Here is a 21,432-nt window from a genome sequence, read left to right as displayed (position 1 = left end):
CATTGGCACATCCCAATGGTTCCCCTCCCTTTCCCCAAGCCACACACATCTCACCTCCCACCCCAAGAGGGCTGAGATAGTGCCTAACTGTTGGGCTTCTAACAAAGTGTAGCCGTAAGTGCAGTGGAGTTAATGTCCTTGGGGTAAATCTAATCAAAACAAGATGGGTCCAGCATATAAACTCCTCTCCTTCCTCCACCCAGACAGATTGTCCTGAAACACAGTAGTCCATACTACCTCTCAAAATATGACCCTCATGATACTGACCAATCACCCGGGCTTGATACCAAGAGGTAGCTAGTTCGGTAATACACTATTTTATTATTAATAGTTTCTCTTCCTTCTTTGCCCAGCACATTCGTCTTCACTCCAGTTTCTCTCAAACTACACTCAGGCTCTGTTTTCTACAGAACCTAGGCTAAAAGACTTGGCACCAGGAGTGTCCTGCAGACACTCAGGATGGAATGCTAGAGTTGGGTTACTTACCGACCGTGTGGCAATAAAGACCCATGGCACAGTGAGTGGGTAGTTATGAAGCAACACAGTGATACCATGATTACAAAGGCTTCCCACCTGTAGCTAATTGAGATGCAGTGCAGATAGAAGGTGGGGCATTGGGATAGGTAGTAGCCGTACTGTTTGAACAGTGTGGGGACAATAACTGTAAGGACTATAGAGGGGCTTGATTCTGTTGATGGAATTGTATACCTTGTAAAACAAAATGATGCCTCAGGGCAGCCACCTGTCACCTTAAGTCACACCGTGAAGGCCAGAGGGCCTCTACTGGCAATTTTTAGTAATATTTAGTGTAGTTTGCTTTAGGCTACAGGAAGTCACGGAAGCTGATTGTAAGGGCAGAAGAGTTGAAAAGGCAACCAAATGCATGGACTTTCAGGGTCTCCTAGCCCACATCTTGTTCTTGAAAGGAAAAAGAGTATTACCCTAAGACCTAGGATAGGGCATTTGGATAGATGAGCCTGAGAATATTGAATCTTCTAAGCTACCCCTGACTCTGTAATGTACTGGAAAGAAATTTAACAACCAGCTCTCAGGGGAGAGGGTGGTGGGGAAGGACATTTTAATATTTGCCAATTTCTGTTATGTAAACACTCCCACCTTGGTCAATTTCAAGCTACCAGCATAATGTCACCAAACACAGAATTAAAAAGAAATGCACACAAATGGCTTCTGCAAGGTGGAATGTGCTCACTGCAGCCCACTAGTGCTCTGAACCCTCTGGCTGGCAGAAGCAGCACCTCAAGCTTGAGAAGTCTTCTCTTGCCTATAAGTTATGTAATGACTCCTTTTGATAGGTGGCTCCCCAAAATGACTCGTGGCCATTTGCTAGGTGAGAGCATGCAGTGGAAGAAAGAGGAATATCAAGTATTCAAGAACTGTTAGATACAAAGTCTGAGCTGACCCTGATACCAATGTAATTCTCCAGTTAGAATAGGGACCAGTGGAGTTTGGGCTCAATTCCAACTCACAGTGGATCTGATTGCCCATGATTGCATTTTATGGTTAAATCACTGAATGTCTAATTAAGGTAGTCAGCTGGCAAAACCTTCACATTGGCTCCCTGGCCTATGGATTAATAGTCATTATGTAGGAGGACCAAGTAGAAGCCTTTGAAACTGCCACTGTCACCCCAAGTCAGGATAGTAAATCAGAAGCAAGACAGCATTCTAGGAAGAATTGCAAAGATTTACATCACCATCAAAGATTTAAAGAATGCAGGAGTTGTAGTTTCCCTTATATTACCATTCAATTCTCCCGTCTGACCCCTGCAAAAAATGGGATCATGGCAGATGACAGTAGACAACTATACTCTTAACCAGGTATTAGCTCCAAGAGGCGCTGCCATACAGCATGTGATATCTTCCCCTGAGAAAATCAACATTGACCTTGGTATGCAGTTACTAACTTGGTAAATGTGCCTTTCTTGATTCCCATCAGCAGGAAGGATCAAAAGCAGTTTGCCCTCATATACAAAAGATAAGAATACACGTTTACTTTCTGGCCCAGGGCTATTTTAATTCTCCTGCTCTCTGTCCGGGAGGGAGTACAAAATACAAAGGGGCAAATACTCTGGATCCATGCTTCTGAAACTCTCCAATTCTTTATTAATTTTTTCCAAACTGTCTTGGAGCAATACTTTTGGAAATAACTGAACTTGAACAGTAGGTATCTTGCTGTATGTGCAAATCACCATATGAGTTTGACAATAATCACAATGATCTATACTTTGTTCAATGAGATTAGTCTTCTGATCATGTGCTTGGAAGTCACAGCAATGGCAAATTGCTATAAAATTTCTAAATATAGATTTTCAATTTATGAATTTATCTTTCCACAGGCTAGTAACCAAGTGTTCACCAGCCAACATCTGTCTGTAGACTACACTTTGAGTAGACAGGCTAAGTGGCCAGTAAAATACATGTAACCCAAAGTATGGGAGATAAACTCCAAGATAATTGAGGGCTTGCCACATTGATCAAGTTGTTAAGATTCAATGCTCTGGGTATGCTGGGAGCATCACCTTTAATGTAAATGACAATTTATTGCACTTCTCACCCCCTGCCACTAAGAAAGTGGCTTGTCACTTAGTGGGCCTCCTCTGATTTTGAAGGCAGCATGTACTGTCTTTGGGAATATAGCTTCAACCCATTTATCAGGAGACTTAGAAAATGTCCAGTTGCTAGTGGGTGCCGTAGTCAGAGACATCTCAGGATTAGCTCCAGGCTGTGGTGAAAGCTGCTACTTGAACTATATAATCCAGCAGATCCAATGGTGTCAGAGGTATTTGCTGTAGATAAATGCTATCTGGTGTCCCTGGAAAGTCCCAATAAGAGGCACACCCCTGAGGTTCTGGAGCAAGGCCATAACTTCTGCAACAGAGAATTATTTTCTATTTGAACTGCAGGCAGCCTCTAGGAGCTGAGGGCGCCCTCCAGCTGACATCCAGAAAGAAATTGAAGCCCTAGGTTGTGAAACCACAAGGACGTGAATTCTGCCAACACATAATGTGAGTTTGAAAGCAGATTCTTCCCCAGTTGAACTACCATCTGAAAATCCAGTTTGGGCTAACAACTTGATTGCAGCCTTTCAAAAAAGAATCAGCTAAGCTGTATCCAGACTTCTGACCCATAAAAACTGTGAGATAGTATATCTGTGTTGCTTAAGCTGTTTATTTTGCAGCAATATTTAAGTTGTTGCTGTTAAGTTACATAGCAATAGATAAATATAAAATAGTACAACCACTCTGGAAAATAGTTTGACATTTTCTTATTGCATTAAACATACACCAGCCAAATGACCCAGCAATTCCACACCCTAGAGAAGTGGAAAACATAGGTCCCTCCCAAAAACTTATACCTATGTTATAAATACCTCGTTATTTATGACAACTTCATTTGTAATAGCTAAAAATCAGGAAAAAAAAGTCCATCAATACAAAAAAGGATAAAGAAATTATAGTATATTAATACAGTACAATGGATGCAACTCAGCCATAAAATGGAATGAACTTTTGATATAAACACAACATGAATGAATCTCAAAGACATTATGCTAAGCTAAGGAAGCTGGACACAAAATAGTATGAACTGTATGATTTCACTTTTATGAAATTTTGATACAGGCAAACATAATCTATTGTGAAAGAAATTGGACCAGTGGATGCTCTGGGGATTGAGGGCAAGCATTGACTTGGAAAGGGAATGGGATAACTTCCTGCAGTGATGGACATGTTCTGTGTCTTGGGGTGTAGGTCACGGAGGTATATGCATTCGTCAAAACTTTGGAACTTAAGATCTGTGTTTGTTATTATTTGTAAATTATACTTCGATTTTCAAAAAAAAATTTTAGTAAGCAAAGAACAAGGGAACTATCTGTTTGCTAAAGGATGGTAGCATGTCTCAGCCAAATTACCCCCAAGACACTTGCAAAAATAAAGAGACTAACTGATGCCCTGTGGAGTCTGAAAGAACATAAGGCTCTGGGAAAAAAAAGACACCTGTGATTGGTTGTGCCCTCTCAGTTGATCTTTTTTGCTTTGAGCTTCATTGACTCAATCCACCCAAAGAAAATCATCCCTTCAATGAAAGCCATGAACTCCATATCCCATATTTAATCAATACGTAGTCAGAAAATAAGCTATACACAACCAAAGCTGCTCAAACAAGTTTCAATGATAACTTGATCATCCTTACCATGTAGCTACTTCAAACATGATTTGCTTTTCATCAATTATAGATATTACCTAATTCAAAGTAATATTTGTTGTGGTACTCTAGTGTAAGCAAAGTACAGAGAATAAATAACCAAAAGACCTGTGAGCTCAAAACTGTCAGGGACATCAAAAACGAGAAAAGTCTGAGACACTATCAGAGTTCCAGGAGCTTAAGGAGAAAAGACGACTAAATATAATGGGGTATCCTCGATGGAATCTTGGAACAGGAAAGGATATTAGGTAAAAACTAAGGAAATCTGAATAAAGTATGGACTTTAGCTAATAATAATGTTTCAGTGTTGGTTCCTTACTTGTAACAAATGTACCATACTAACTTAAGATGTGAATAATAAGAGAAACTATGTGCAGGGCCAGAGGTGGGAAGGTATGGGAACTGTACCATTTTATCTGCTTCTCTGTTAATGAAAAACTGCTCACAGCTAGGTGGGAGGAATAAGTTCTAGTGTTCTATACCACCGTAGGATGACTATAATTAACAATACTATATTATACAGTTTCAAATAGCTAGAAGGAGGGTATTGGAAATTCCCCACACAAAAAATGATAAATATTTGAGATGACAGATATGCTATTAATAATTATCCTGAGCTGATCACATTATACATAGAAACACTGCTGTGTATCCATACATATGTACGATTATTATGTATCAATTATAAAAAAGGAATGCAAAGTTCTTGTTCCATCCACCACTCACAGGAAGATAATCATTACTCACGTTAGTGCTTTAGTTTGGACTTTGCTATGGCTTGAATATGGTTTGTCCACACCAAAAAGCAAACCTTCAAACAAAAAAAATTGCTCTAAAATTAAAATTTGTTTTTTTAAAAACCAAAACCTATGAGAGCAAATTTTTATATAATTTATTAGGAAGATCTGGGAGACAAGCACTGCAAGGGCATGCTCTGGGAGATTTATCACATACAAAAGACTAAGAGAGGACAGGATTAAAATATGAGGTCAGAAGAAAAAACTCAACACCCCAGGAACAGAATCAGTGCTTTTTCCTCCAAATAGTTATTTTGAATGTAATCAGCATCAACCAGCCTCTCTTCTGCCAGCTCTTATTATTTCTATTTTATCCCCTGCCAATCTGGATGTGGGACAAGTGCAAGTTCCTCCAAAGAAACTACTGGTGTAAAAGTATAAATGGGAAACGTAGTTGTTTTTGATGATTTTGTAAGAAAAATGGAGAAGACATTTATGTTGAACATGGAAAACATGTTTTAAATCTCTTTATATTGGAGATTAGTAAGGATATTATTTGGATGATAGGAGAAATTTGAATATGGGCTGAATATTAGATATTGTATTGTATCAAGTTTAAGTTTCTGAGTGGAATAATTATGTTGTGGTCATGTAAGAGAACGGCCTTGTTCTTAGGAGACACATGCTGAAGTATTTGGTGGTGAAGTGTCATGATGCTTACAACCAATTCTCAAACAGTTCAGAAAATTATACACATGTGCACATTTGTCTCTTTATCTATTTATCTGCCTATCTATACACAAAATGTGTATACACGAATATTTATTAAAATATATACCCTCTTTTTCTGTGTACTATATGGAAGGGGTATATGAATAATTGCTATACTATTCTTGCAACTTTTCTAAATTATTGATATTTGTCAAAATAAAACATTTGTGAGAATCCCCCTTAATATATCTGTTCCTCAAAACCCACACTTGGCTCCTCACTTCCAGGGTGCTCGTCTTTAACACTGTCCCAGCTTTGATGGCTCTGGAGTTTTCCACAAGATTTCTGTCTCTCTCCCATATCAAATATGTTTCTTCTGTTATACAAAATGTTTACCTCTGCTTGGCATCTACCTCCAAACTCACAATCCTAAGCCCTTCAAAATGTTCTGTGAAATCTGGTGAGTTCCAGTTAATAAAGCCTGCTCCTCTCCTGAGAAGACAGTTTAGCTATCACCATGGGCAACCTGAGCATGCGTTTTTGAGATATCATCCCTACCCCAGGTCACAGAACACAATGGTGTTTCTACCCAATGCTACTGCACAAGAATTCTGAGGAATGGAATTTTCTTAATGTCATTTCATAACTAGGACTCCAACACGATGCTAAATTAGAAACACTAACGTTATTTCTAACCTTAACACATGTCGCATGTCATCTGAAGCTTGATTGGAAGTCGACTTCCTAATTCCCAGTTTTCAGAACACTGACAAGGACTTTCTCACAGAAGTATTAAACTTCCAGAGATGTCACAAAGCAAGAACGACTTGTTGAACTGACAGCCAAGGGCTTTCATAGTAAGCACAATAACTAAAAAGGATTTCTAGTAGTTGAAAGGTTGAACATTGATTTCTAAAGCCCCAAGTACTGTTAATTTCTTATACTGAGGGCATTTGGAAGTGATTGTCCTATTCTGGAACTCTAAGTACAGGTCAATTACACCTTACACTAATTCTAAATGGATCTCCAAGGTAAATGAGCAAGAGCCTGACAGCTAAGCATCAGTAAACAGGATTTAATGTTATAATTATTTGACCTCAAGGCAGGATATCTGGGTTTGCCTCTAATACCCACATATCCCCCTTTCTCCCTTTTCCCCTCTCCTGAAATAGTTTTTTCCAATATGCCCATGTCCTTGTGTTGAGCTCTCTGTTTAAAGACCGCAGATGTGCTCAACAGTTACATTATTTCTCCCCATTGTCTCCTCCACCGCAAACTGATACCCCAGATGGTGCAACTTTTTATTGTTTCAGAGCTCTTTCATGTAATTGGATCAATCCTCTCAGTAATTCAGTGGGATGTGTTTTATTAGACCCTTTTTACAACTGAAGTAACTGAGGCTCAGAGAAGTTAAGAGAATGCTCAAGGTCACTCATCTATTAATGGGCAAAGTAAAAATTCAACCTGGGTTGTGATTTTAAACCTAGCATTTTTTTCATACCTCAGATTAAATTCCAATTTCAATGGTTTAGGTTGAAGTATTTATGAATTCTGTATGAGAATCACAATGAAAACAAAAGGAATATTGGACATTCATTGGGCCCTTTTCCTTCTTCCTTTTTCTATTGTCTCTTCTTTCTCTTCCCATTAGAAACAAGATCCTTTCCCAACTCCTCTCTTCTTCCCTTAAAATGCCCTCTAAGGCCGGACGTGGTGGCTCACGCCTGTAATCCCAGCACTTTGGGAGACCAAAGTGGGTGGATTACTTGAGGTCAGGAGTTTGAGACCAGCCTGGCCAACATGGTGAAACCCCATCCCTACTAAAAATACAAAAATTAGTCAGGCGTGGTGTTGGGCACGTCTAATCCCAGCTACTCAAGAGGCTGAGGCATGAGAATCACTTGAACCCAGGAGGCAGAGGTTGCAGTGAGCCGAGATCAGCCACTGCACTCCAGCCTGGGCAACAGAGCGAGACTCAGTCTCAAAAACAAAACAAAACAAAACACCCTCTATTCTCACACTAGGTCACTAGGGACCCACATCCCACTCAGACCTACCTTTTAATAGTGAAACTAGGTTAGGGGATGCTGTTAATAAAACAAACACTTTGCCCACATGATATGCGTATGAGGGATATTTGCATTTTAAAAGAGAATTGTATAATGGTTTCAATTTGCAGCCCACAAACCCAGCTGTATAAAAACATAACAAATTTATGTTTCTCTCTAATTTTTTTTCTATTTAGAGCCTCCATCCTGTAAGCAGTAACAATTTAAAATTAGTCAATATGTAACTGCAGGGAAATAACTAATTTCTGGGGTGCTTGTGGCATGTCAACATGTGGGGAGATGGGGTACCTGGTCCTAGACTGCTATCACCTGGGCCTTCACTGGGCCATCCATCATCCTGTTTAGTGTTCGTTTCCTGACATGCAGATGATTGCTACCTTGTCCCTATGATCCCATTTAAAAGGCTCCTGCAGGTTTGACAACTATCCTTTCAACTTCTATAAAGCCTTTGGGGTGCCCAGGAAGTCATTCCACTGCCAGGCTGAGTCATGGAAACTGCAGGCTGTGACCTAAGACCCACGGACTCCTGCGGCACTCTCAGGCCCCAGAACCATCCATCTGCTTCCAGGCCACACTGTGACATATGGGACTCTGTAAGCTGTCCCAGACTCTTATCTGCCACATAGCACCTTAGTCTCTGAGATCTTGGGTCTCCTTGGGCCTTTGCCTGAGAACACTTCTAGATTGCCTCCCCTTTCAGTTCCCATAAACTTACCTGACATTTCTGTCATCTTCCTCTTCCCCACTGGAGCAGGCTTAGCACTCTTTTCAGTGACCCACCAGGATAAGTTCTCTCCTCACTCCATTTGCTATCTGGACATTCCCTTTCCCCTCAGCCCAGGGAATCTTTAGGCTGAAGTCAGGAAGCTTTTTCCTGATTCATATTACAATGAATTGTATATAACTTTTTGTGCTCTCAGTCCTCCTCACAGGATGTGTGTGTGTGTGTGTGTGTGTGTGTGTGTATCCACACTCGCCTGTATAAGTATTTAGGGTGGGCCAGAGGGGAGGAAAGAGAGAGACTGAGGACAAGAAACTAGAGGAGAAGCTATTCACTCATTCCTGTAGCTGTCTAATAGCAGCATGTTGCATAGAAGGAAAAACTTCATAGCTATCACAAATGTGATAGAGCTATTGAAAGTGTATGAAGTTATAGGACTACATCTGTACTCACCAACTGGTGAAGCCCACAATAGCAACTTTTCCATATTTATTTTTGTTGATTTATTTGTCCAATAAATATTTATCAGACTCCTACTGTGTGGGTACTCAGAATTCAGGGGGAACTGTGATAGATATAGATCCTGCCTTCATGAACCTTACAAGCCACTAAAGGAGGCACACATTACTCAGACTTGTAATTACAACCTATGGTGGAACGGGACGCAGAGCTAGGAAAAGTATGATGAGAGAGTGGGGACTCAAGGACAGTCTCCTCGAGGAAGTGACATTTGAGCTGAGCTCTGAAGGATGAGTGGAAATTAATGAGTTGAAGAGTCAAAGGGACCAGCCTCTGGAAGGGCCTCTAGGCCCTTGAGGAGCTAGAGGAAGGCCATGTGGCCTGAGCACAGCAGGGAGGAAGAAGGTGGCATGAGATGAGACCTGAGAGGTTGGCAAGGTCAAGGGCATGAAGGATCATGCAGGCCATCATGTGGGACACAGGAAAGGGTTTTAAACAAAGGAAGAACACAATCAGATTTCCTGACTGCTGTATGGGGAATGGAGAAGAGGAAAAGCACGGGCACAAGGACACCAGTTAGGAGGCCATTGTATTACTGCCTGATGTGGTAAGAACATCCTCATATTCTCTTGTCTGGATCTGCAAGTCCAACGTCTTCTCGATGATGGGCTTCACCAGGAGGAGAAGGCCTTCAGGACATCTCTGTGACACCAGGTCAGTCTTTGGGCTGGTTGGCAGTCAGCCTTGCAGGACTTGGTTTGATTAATGAGGTTTCCCAGAGCACCCAAATTTCCAATGGCCTATGTAAGATGTGGGGGCTTGGCATATGGATCACAGGAAACACAATGGCTAAGACCAAATGGCTAGAAGTAAGAGAAACAGAAGCCCTTGGGGAGGATCATTTGAAAGGGACAAGGCTGAGCCTCCTGTGGGCAATGGTACCTGGCTACACTGACTCACTCTTGGGTATCATCATGGCAGGGAGGGGGGGGCATCCTTGGAGATGGGGAGGTAGGGATGTCAATCTTGAATACTTGAGGCCCCTGGATAAAGTAAACTTGAACTGTTGTTACATTTTTGGTACAGCTGGTTTTATTGCCTGATTGACCTGGGGAGTTGCTGCCACTGCTGGAGAAGGTCAGTGAATGACTCCTGAAATTAATGACACAGTAAAGTTGGTGCCAATCTCTCTTTGGGTCCAGGAAGTGAAGGTTAGAGAAATTGTGGACCATTTACCAACTCTGATGGGTCATTAAACCTATACAAAAACCTATCCTATGTAGATGGCTCCATCAGGGGATCTGCTTATGTTCATAGAAAGCTAATAATCTCCCTCCCAGTCCAACGGAAAATTGATTGTGTGTGGGACCTTGGCCACAGCTGTAGGATACAGGACCACCTATTAGCTGTATATTAATAGGAGTATCAAACTAGCAGAGTTCTCTGTAGGGCCTGACTGTGGGCAATTCCGCTGGTAAGCCTTGTACCAGAACTATGAGCCTATGAACAAGTCTTTTCTTTGTGTCGATATAGCATTTTTATGCATGTAGAATGGCTAGATATGCAAATAGATTCTTCACAGTTTTACCAGGAGAGAACTAGGGGTTGAAAAAACATAAGTTCTCTTGCTTCTTGCTAGGAGCAGGAGCTGGCAGCACAGAAGGCAGATAGAGATAGAAGCATGTCGCAAGTTCAATCTTTTTATTTATTTATTTTGAGATGGAGTTTCACTCTTGTTGCCTAGGCTGGAGTGCAATAGCGTCACCTCGGCTCACCACAACCTCCACCTCCTGGGTTGAAGCAATTCTCCTGCCTCAGCCTCCTGAGTAGCTGGGATTACAGGCATGCACCACCACACCCAGCTAACTTTGTATTTTTAGTAGAGGTGGGGTTTCTCCATGTTGGTCAGGCTGGTTTCGAATTCCCGACCTCAAGTGATCTGCCCGCCTCGGCCTCCCAAAGTGTTGGAATTACAGGCATGAGCCACTGCACCTGGCCTGCAAGTTCAATCTTTGTCTAAGAAGCAGAAGAGACAGGCAGTACAGAATGAATCTGAGCAAAGATGAGGAATTGATATAAAATGATTCCAGTTCTCCATAGCTCACTCACTAGGTCTAACCAAATTAAGCACATTAACCCCAGATATTTGGAAAATAAAAGGGATCTACTTAATGAGTACTTGGATAAAACTCAATATCAAAAAAGAGATCAATGCCTCTCTAGCATCCCACTTCTGGTGGCAGATGCACACACAGACATTCCTCTTCAGGATGGCTGTGTTGCCAGTGGAGACGCTGGCTCTATTTCTGTTCACCTGGCCTGTCTTTAGGCCAGAGTTAAAACAGGTCAGCATAGGTTTCAAAGCATCATATGTATAAAAGCAAGATGGGAAACTCAGCAGCCTCACCCTTATAATGCTCCATCCAGATCTGTCCATCACAACAAAGCCAACTGCCTTTTGATTTCTCTACCCTAAAGCCACCTCATTAGAAGTGGAGGGCTCATTGAACTTAGGGAAACAAAATGTGAAAATAAACTGTTAGAAATCACAACACTTTTCTGGCCAGATTGAGGGGATCAATATAGAATGCCCTCTCATCCACTGTACATGTTAAACCAAACATTAAACGTTACTATACCTCTTGTTTCTCTTTTTCAAAGAAGTAAAACAAGTTGGCATGGACTTTACTTCTTTCCAATCCTTATGATTAGATAACCACAAATAAAACTCTAAAGAATTTCATCTATTATAGCTAACATATATTATGTGCCTTCTTTCTTAATTCTCACAAACGTATAAGGTAGGTACTACCATTATACCCCTTTTATAGATGAGAAAACTGAGACTTTTGAAGGGCCCAGTAAATTAGTCAAAGTTACAAACTTCACAGGTAGCCAAGAAAGAATTTGAACTCAATCTCTTTGTGCTTTTACTTTCAACCATCCTAACACTACTGCCTCCTGACTGTGAGGATTGGCTCACAAGAAGTGAGTACGAAGACATTGGTGGGAAGTTGGGTGATGATTCGGTGGCTTTAAGATAATTAGCATATGCCCCAGAGAGGCTTGAACAATCCTAGCCCAGCAATTCTCAAACATTTTAGCCTCAGAATCCCTTTACATTCTTAAAAATTATTGAGGACTCCATATAGCTTTTGTTTATGTAGGTTGTATCTATCAATATTTACTATATTAGAAATTTAAACTAAGAATATTTTAAATATATATTTATCAATTTAATTAAAATAACAATAGTAAGCCCATTACATGTTAGCAAAAATGACATAGTTTTATGAATTCGTTCCAAAATAAAAACATTTAGTGAGAGTCACATCTTATTTTAGAAAATCTCTAAGTGGAAGACAGTTGGATTCTTATGTCTTCTGCATTCAATGAGTTGCAATATCACCTGTCATATAACTCCTTGAAAAACTCCATTGCATACTTGAGAGAATAAAAGTGAAAAAGGGAAATAATATCTTAACTCATCAAGAAATAGTTCTGACCTCAACAGCTCCCTGTAAGGATCTCAGGGAATCTCAGGGACCTTCAGTTTACACTTTGAGCCACTGTCCTAGCTTCCTGGTGAAAATGATGGAGAACAGATGATTTCTATCGGATTGTTGGGAGGTTTGGAGGACACGGGGAGGTGGCAAGTATGGAAAGTGCTGCCCAAGTCAAACAGCATTAAGTGCAGATAGAGGTGGACCTGTCCCACTCACTGCCCCCAGTACAAACTGAAAATCAGGGGTAAATTGAGTCACTTTCTTGGTTGCAATTTCTAGCCACGCCACCAGGAAAGAACACTGATAAAACTTTACTGCCAGGAAAGGAAAATGCTGTGACATCTCTTGCCTCCCATCCGTTTCCGATTCAACCCAACAATTTAGGATTATTCGTGCACTATATGTTTCAATAAAGGAAGGGTGAATCTAATATTATCTAAGTTGGAGGTTCAATGGGATTTAAACTAAGAAGAGATGGAGCAGATAAGGGAAATAAAATCCTTCTTTCCAATCTCCTTCCCCTGGCTCCTTCAGGGTTCTTTAGAATTCCCTAATGTGCACACTATTTGAATTCGTTTTTATATTTATGTATTATTTACATGGCCCTTCATTCAGCTTTCTGCCCAATAAGTCAATGCAAAGTTTAAGAATCTCTCTAATTGCTTTTTTTGGCAAGTATCCAACCTGCAAAATTTTAAATTAAAGGCTAGAGGGAGATAAATTTAAATTTTCCCTTTCACAAAGGTCATAAATTGATTTGCAGCTCTATGTCTCCTGATCTCAATGGTTGTCTGACAAAGAGCATAAACAACCACATGTATTACAGTAGGAAAGATCTATAGATTCTACATTTCTAAGTTTGGTTTTTAGATGACACAACTATTATTTAAAATGAATCTTGATAGAATTGAAATAATATCATATGCTCTATTGTTTTTTATTTGGCAAAAATTAGCCAAATTTTTCTAAATCTTCAAAATTGTATGGCAGTGGTTCTCAAAGTATAGTCCTGGACCAGCAGCAGCAACATCACTTGGGAATTGTTAGAAATGCAAATTATCAGGCCCCACCCCAGACCTGCTGAATCAGAAACTCTGAGGCGGGCTGTGTTTAATAAACCTTCCAGGTAATTCTGATTCAGTAGCCTAAATAAATGATAAATTATACAATGTTTGTGGATTAGAAGCCAACATTATAAATATGTGAATTCTCCCAAATGTTTATTCACAGATGAATAAACAAACTATGTACAAAATGATAAACAAAATATTTGGTATATAAGTACAATGGAATATTATTCAGCCTAAAGAGGAAGGAAATTCTGTCACATAATATGCATACATAAACCTTGAGAACATTATGCTAAGTGCAACAAGCCAGTCACAAAGAGACTAATACTGTGTGATTGCACTTATATGAGGTACCTAGAGTAGTTAGATTCACAGAGACAGACAGTAGTATGGTAGTTATCAGGGGCTAGGGGAAGCAGGGAATGGACAGCTATGTAATGATATTGCGTTCCAGTTTTGCAAAATGGAAAGAGTTCTAAGGATTGGTTGCAAAACAATCAATGTGAACGTACTTAACACTACTGAACGTACACTTAAAATGCTTAAGATGGGGACCGGGAGCGATGGCTCACACCTGTAATCCCAGCACTTTGGGAAGCTGAGGCAGGTGGATCATGAGGTCAAGAGATCGAGACCATCCTGGCCAACATGGTGAAACCCCAACTCTACTAAAAATACAAAAATTAGCTGGGCGTGGTGGTGCATGCCTGTAGTCCCAGCTACTCAGGAGGCTGAGGCAGGAGAATCACTTGAACTTGGGAGGTAGAGGTTGCAGTGAGCCGAGATAGTGTCATGACACTCCAGCCTAGGCGACAGAGCGAGACTCCATCTCAAAACAAAACAAAACAAAACAAAAAATGCTTAAGATGGTACGTTTTTAAGTTTCGTGTATTTTACCACAATTAAAAAAATTTTTAATTTTAATTTAAAAAATATTATCAGGCCAGGTGCAGTGGCTCACACCTGTAATCCCAAAACTTTGTGAGTTCAAGGAAGGTGGGTCATTTGAGCCCAGGAGTTTGAGACCACCAGCCTGGGCAACATGGTGAAACCCTGTCTCCACAAAAAAAAATTTTCAATAAATAAATATATTAATTAAAAACATTATAAGTCAATTGCAAATGTATAGATCTTATCTGGTTACTGATTCAAACATACAAGCTCAGGAAGAAAACAAAACATTTATGAGATCATTCAGGACATTTCAAGAGTAACTGTATACTTAATGATGAAACTAGACTGGCTAAGAGTTGATAATTGTTGAAGTTGGTTGATGGGTACATCAGAGTTACTTTTTCTGACACCCACACCCAACCACACCCACACACCCACCCACACCCACACCCCCCCTACATATATATATATATATATGTATATTTATACATAAACCTTGAGAACATTATAGTAAGTGCAACAAGCCAGTCACAAAGAGACTAGTACTGTGTGACTGCACTTATATGAGGTACCTAGAGCAGTCAGATTCATAGAGACACACAGTGGTATGGTGGTTATCAGGGGCTAGGGGAAGCAGGGAATGGACAGCTATGTAATGATATTGTGGAGAGAGAGAGAGAGAGAGAGAGAGAGAGAGAGGTCTTGCTTTGTTGCCCAGACTGGAATGAAGTGGTGCAATCATAGCGCACTGTAACCTTGAACTTCTGGGCTCAAGTAATCCTCCCACCTCAGCCTCCTGAATAGCTGGGACTACCAGCATGCACTACCACATCTGGCTATTCTTTAAAAAATTTTGTAGAGACATGGTCTTGCCATGTTGCTCAGGAACTCCCGGCCTCAAGTGATCCTCCTACCTTGGCATCCCGAAGCACTGGGATTACAGGCATGAGCCATCACATTAGGCTTCACTATATATTTTTAAAAATACCTTTTGTTTGAACATGGATGGTATCTCTATACTATTCTTTACTACTGGATATGCATATAGAAAAGATGCTACGCTTCTGTCAATTTATTCTCAGCTCACAATGACAGAATTGTTTTCAATCTTGTGTAGTAAATCTGTTTCCTTCTGTCAAGTACCATGGAACTAAATAGTTCCCGCATTTCAATTGCTCAGAAGCCAGAATAAATGGCCATTTACCACATGGCACTATCAGTTCCTGTACACGATCCAGAAATATCATTAGAAACTGGACAACTAATGAACATGTCTGTCTGCTGAAAGATATCCTGTAAGCCACAAAGTGTCAAAAACCTGTTGACTGATTACTGCCCTACAAACAGGACAGCACTGGAGACACTGGGACTGATTTTAAGGTTAAATTTATCCGTGAAGGAAACAGAGAGGCAATGTTTATATGAAATGGTAGGAAACTGGATACTAAGCACATCATCTAGCTGCTTCAAACCATTGTCCCAAGAATCTGTCGCTGAATGAACAATTAGCTATTTCCTGCCATTTGTTTCTGCCCTTTCTGTTTGCATTTTAAAGTATAGCATGATGAAAGATTTTCCATCAATTTTCCCTAGTGAGTTTTCCATATTTGTATATTTCTATATTCAAGCATTTCTATATAAAAGTATGTTCAGTAATATTACAAGCAACCTTATTCTCTACTACCTTTCTTTTGGAACTAAAAGATTGAATGTTTCTTAAAAGACATATTTATTTAAATTTAATCATGTAGGCAATTAGGTAAAAATAAAGAAACCCAAGAGAAAATATAATCTTAGCCTTATTTAAAATGTGTTTTCTCTCCCTGTCTGATGTCCTTATTGGAAAACTGGTCCTCAGCTTTCTCAATAGTAGGAAACCCTTCTTGGTATGTGTTTTACAACAGTAAGACATGCTTCTGAATCCAGTAAGCTCACTACTCATCCTAAGTGTAATGAAAAGATTACTTAAGCATTTTCTTCTGTTCATAGAAGAAAAAATCCTCAGAACAGGTTGAACTCATACAATGGTAATATACAACTGAAGGAGTAAAAGATGTTAAGTTCAATTCATGCTTTGATATCAAAGTAGTTGGATGAGCTGCTGAAAAATCACTCAACCCATTGGAGTTTTGGCCTCTTCATTACATATTGAGAATATTCCAGCAGGTAATCTTTAAGACACCTGTCAATTCTAATATTCTATGCTTCTTTGAATTAACTCATGTGATTAAAATTGGTATGACATAAGATTTATAGATAATCCAAAACCCAATGTCCTCCATTACAGATTTTTGCCTACCTTTCTATTCTTTTATCTATTTTAAGTTAAAAACTCTAACAACCAGTACCACAAGAAAAGAGCAACAGTAAAGATGAGGCCAAACATGGAAAGCATACAAAACTGTGTTTTTAATCTATGAAAATGGAGAACTTTCTGTACTTGTTCTCATATGCCTAAATGAATTTGCCTGGCTAAATGTCAAATAAAATCTCTCAAGCATTCTAAGCCACTATCAGGTTTTTTCATGCCCATCAAGTACATTCTTAACTGGCTAGATAGAATGGTCTTGTTTAACATCAATACCACAACATTCAGAAAGGAAATAAATATTAGGACTTTAGACTTGGAATCAAAAGACTCCACAACTCTTTGGACTTAGAATTAAAGACTCCAAGAGATCTGAGTCTCAATCTCCTCTTTTATAAAGTGAGAATACAAGACCTTGCTGACAAGGTCATTGTGAAGATAAATACAAGTAATGTACAAGTAATTGCTACATAGCAGGTGCTCAAACTGTATTTTCTCCCTCCCTCCCTCCTTCTTTCTTTCCAGAATCACAAAAATAATATCCATCCAAAATATTTGTTAACCAGTGGGCTTATTGGACAATCTTTAAGGGGGCAGTGTAAAGTCAGTAAGGAAGAGAAAGAAGGAAGTTTTAAGATTGATCAACCAAATAGAAAAAAAACTGAAAAGGTATATGCCAAATGTGAACAGTAGGCCTCTTTGGATTATAGGAATACCCTTGCTTTTTATTTTCCTCTTTGTTGCTATCTGTATTTTCTAATTTTTCCACAATGAACATATTACATTCATAATTAAGAATCTTACATAAAATTAGATGAATCTACCTGAACCAATTAATTAAGCTGAACATCACTTTCCATTGATGTGATGCAATAGGAAGATTATAACACAATAAAGTATTCTTGCCCCACAGATTAACTAATTAACAATAATAAGAATTGAATTGAAGCCCTCTCTACCTATCTGTTCACAAAACACATGGGGATACAAGGACATTTAAAATGACACCGTGGAGATTCCATCAGAAAAATCCAGAATGAGGGGACTTCTACAGGACATACGACCCAACTTTTCAATCAATAAATGGCAGGAAGGTGGAGACAGAAACAGAAACTTATAGATTAGAACAGACTTAAGGGATATAGCAACCAAATGCAAAGTGTAAACCTTGTTTGAATCCCAATTCAAACAAACCAACTATAAAAAGTGATATTTGAGCCAACTGAGCAAATTTGAACACAAATGTAGGTGTGTATTAGACAATAAAAAATGACTATTAATTTTGTTGAAGACAGATAATAGTACTGGGATTTTGTTTAAAAAAAGAGATATATACTGCAGTATTTATGGGTGATATGATATGATGCTTGGAATTTGCTTTAAAATACTCCAGCAGAAATAAAAATGAAATCAAATAAGGGGATAGAGATGAAATGAGAAAGATAAATTATTGCTAATTGGTAAAGCTGAGTGATGGACTCATGAGAATTTATTATATCATTTTTGCCACTCTTGTGTCTGTGTTTAAAAATTTCCCTAATAAAAAGTAAAAAATGTATGTGATCTTTAAAAAACAAAAAGGAAGTAGTCCATGGACAAAAGTGTCTCTTCTGTTCCTGGTTGTTTCCTGCTGTGCTCCCTGCCTTGTCCCCTGTCCTGATCACACACTGTGTGAACAGTTCATCTATCCAGTAAATCCTCACTTAATGCCATCGATAAATTATTAGAAACTGTGACTTTAAGTGAAACAACATATAACAAAACCAATTTTACCACAGGCTAATTGATGTAAACAAGAGTTAAGTTCCTACTCTATATTTCTGGTCACAAAAACATCACCAAATTTCTAAATAAAGACCTAGTATTAAACATCAAAATAAACGTGAGCTACATATTCATGTAAGAAAGATTAATAAAAACATTCCAGTTTAAGGTGGCGGGAACATATTCTGGCAGCTCAGGGCACAAGGCGGGAGCCAGTGCTGGACAGGACACCATCTCATTGCAGGGCGCACTGTCACACACACTCACACTCACTCGCACTGAGACAATTTATACTCACCAGTTAACCTAACATGCACCACTTTGGGATGTGGGAGGAAACGGGAGTACCTAGAGAAGACCTATGCAGACATGGGGAGAACATGCAAACTCCACCCAGATAATGGCCCTGGCCAGGAATCCTTTTTTTTTTTTTCTTCCCTCATCAATATTATAAAGAACATTGTCAAATGAACTAACATTATTCAAGGACCTGCTGTACATCTAGAAATGGCTGGGTAGGTCAGTAACATTGAAAATTATGTTTCAAAGTCATTGCTGGGAGATTCGAAATTTTTAACAGTCATTCCAGGAAGCCCAAGGCTTTTGGGTAATGTATGACTCACGGAAGAAAGGACCTTCCATTTTTTAGCTAAGGCTTGATTCTTTGAGAGATCACAAGTTAATTGGTAGCAACTCATCTTAAGAGTATCATTTTAAGGGGACTGCATCGACAATCGTCATCAACACTGAGCCAAGGAAGTTTCTGCCTGTTACCTTGTGTCTTCATGTGGAATTGATTGTTTTTTGTTAGTCTGAACTCTTTTTTTTTCTTTGAGACGGAGTTTCGCTCTAGTTGCCCAAGCCGGAGTGCAGTGGCGCAATCTCGGCTCACTGCAACCTCTGCCTCCCGGGTTCAAATGATTCTCCTGCCGCAGCCTCCCAAGTAGCTGGGATTACAGGCACGTGGCACCATGCCCAGCTAATTTTTTGTATTTTTAGTAGAGACGGGGTTTCACCATGTTAGCCAGGCTGGTCTCAAACTCCTGACCTCAGATGATCCGCCTGCCTCGGCCTCCCAAAATGCTGGGATTACAGGCGTGAGCCACTGCACCCAGCCAGTCTGAACTCTTATCTGTGACTTTTCCATTCTGGTTTAAATTTTCCTTGTCTGCAATACCCTGTGTTTGTAGATCTGTGATCAACCAGAGCCAGTCCTCCCCATCCTTGGCCAAACTCCCTGTGCCTAGAGTTGATCTATACTAGACTTTAATTGAGCAAATGATTCACATGCATTTTTTACTTTGCAGATTCAGACTTTGTGTATACTCTGATACTTAAAAAGTGGGTTACTGTTGTCTCTATTTATTAATTCTGATTAGAATTTGGTGGGTAGAATGCCCTTGTGCTTGCAAGACCATAATAACCATCTTCCTGACCATGTTCTCTAAGTATCTGGGGAGGATGAGCTACATATTCAAGATTCATAACCCTCTCAGGCCTGAGCCTCATGTCTGACTCCAAAATGAGCAGACATTGTATCAAATCTGATATGTCAATATATTTTCTTCCACTGGAAGCAATAGATTTACAGAGAAAGGAGTTTGAATCATAATCCCAAAAGACAGAGTCCTGAATGCCATAACCCTGAATGCTGAAATCCCTTAAAATAAAAAAATCTCTAATATCTAAAATCCCCAAAATCACAATCACAGGGTAGGTATATCATGTTGGGTGGAACTATTACCTTGCTATTGTCTTTATTTGGAAATTAAATATGGTTGAAGGAGAGGCATATGGGTGCCAAGTTGACAAGGGGTAGACTGTAGACCTAATTTTAGGTGTCACCTTGACTGGATTAAGGAATATCAAGAGAGCTGGTAAAACATTATTTTGAGTGTGTCTGTGAGGGTGTTTCCAGGGGAGGTTAGTGTGTGAATCTGAGTAGATTTAGTGGTGAATATGTGCCCTGAACATTGGCAAGCACCATCCAATTGCCTGGGGCCCAGAGAGAACAAATATAGGAGGCAAATTGGTCTGCCTCTGAGAGCGGGGATGGATTTTTCTTCTGTTGCCTTGGACATCAGAATGACAGACAGATTTGCTGGCTTTTGGAATCCATGACTTACACCAATGGTCCCCCAGGTTCTGGGGCTTTCAGCCTTAGACTGAGAATTAACCATTAGCTTCCCTGGTCCTGAGGCCTTGGTACTTGGACTGAGCCATGTTGCTGGCATTCCAGGGTCTCCATCTTGCAGACAGCCTGTTGTGGGACTTCTCAGCCACCATATTTGTGTGAGCCAATTCCTCTAATACATCCTCTTTCATATATCCATATATGTATCTTATTGGTTGTGTCCCTGGAGGACCCTGACTAATATGGATTTGGTATTGGGGAGCCAAATATCAACCTTTCTAACTGTATTCCTTACAACACAATGGAATAGATCTGTGAAATTATCCCCTCACAAAAATGCTGTGATAAGTGTACTTACCAATGGTAAAGATCAAAGTTTAAAAGCTAATCATTATTGGTACTGCAAAAGCAGAAAATCACTTAATTGCAATGTCCAGGCAGGAACTAGACTTTAAATGGACATCATATACCTACAAAATTCGTGGACCACAACCACTTTCCAAATACAAGTGCGGTAACTGTTTCACAGATCACAGAAGTTAAAATCAGGCGAAAAATACAAGGAATCTCTCCTGTTAAATTATCCAATCATGTACAACTTCTGTGCCTTCACACAAAGCACCATGCTTATCTTAAACAATGCCCTTCATTGACGAATAAAAAGAATTTGACAAGCTCAGTGACTTTCTGAACCAAAGACACTTGCTGATATTGAGGTTCTTCCAGTGTTAAAAATCACATTAAATGTTGAACAATTAATTAGGGATTTGACTGCCAAGTAAAATAGACTTATATTTACCATTAAATCTAACATAGAAAAACTAGCACAGGCTTCA

The sequence above is a fragment of the Pan troglodytes genome, chromosome 14, assembly GCF_028858775.2.
Source record: "Pan troglodytes isolate AG18354 chromosome 14, NHGRI_mPanTro3-v2.0_pri, whole genome shotgun sequence".
In the NCBI taxonomy this organism is placed as follows: domain Eukaryota; kingdom Metazoa; phylum Chordata; class Mammalia; order Primates; family Hominidae; genus Pan; species Pan troglodytes.
This window is presented reverse-complemented; position numbering follows the sequence as displayed.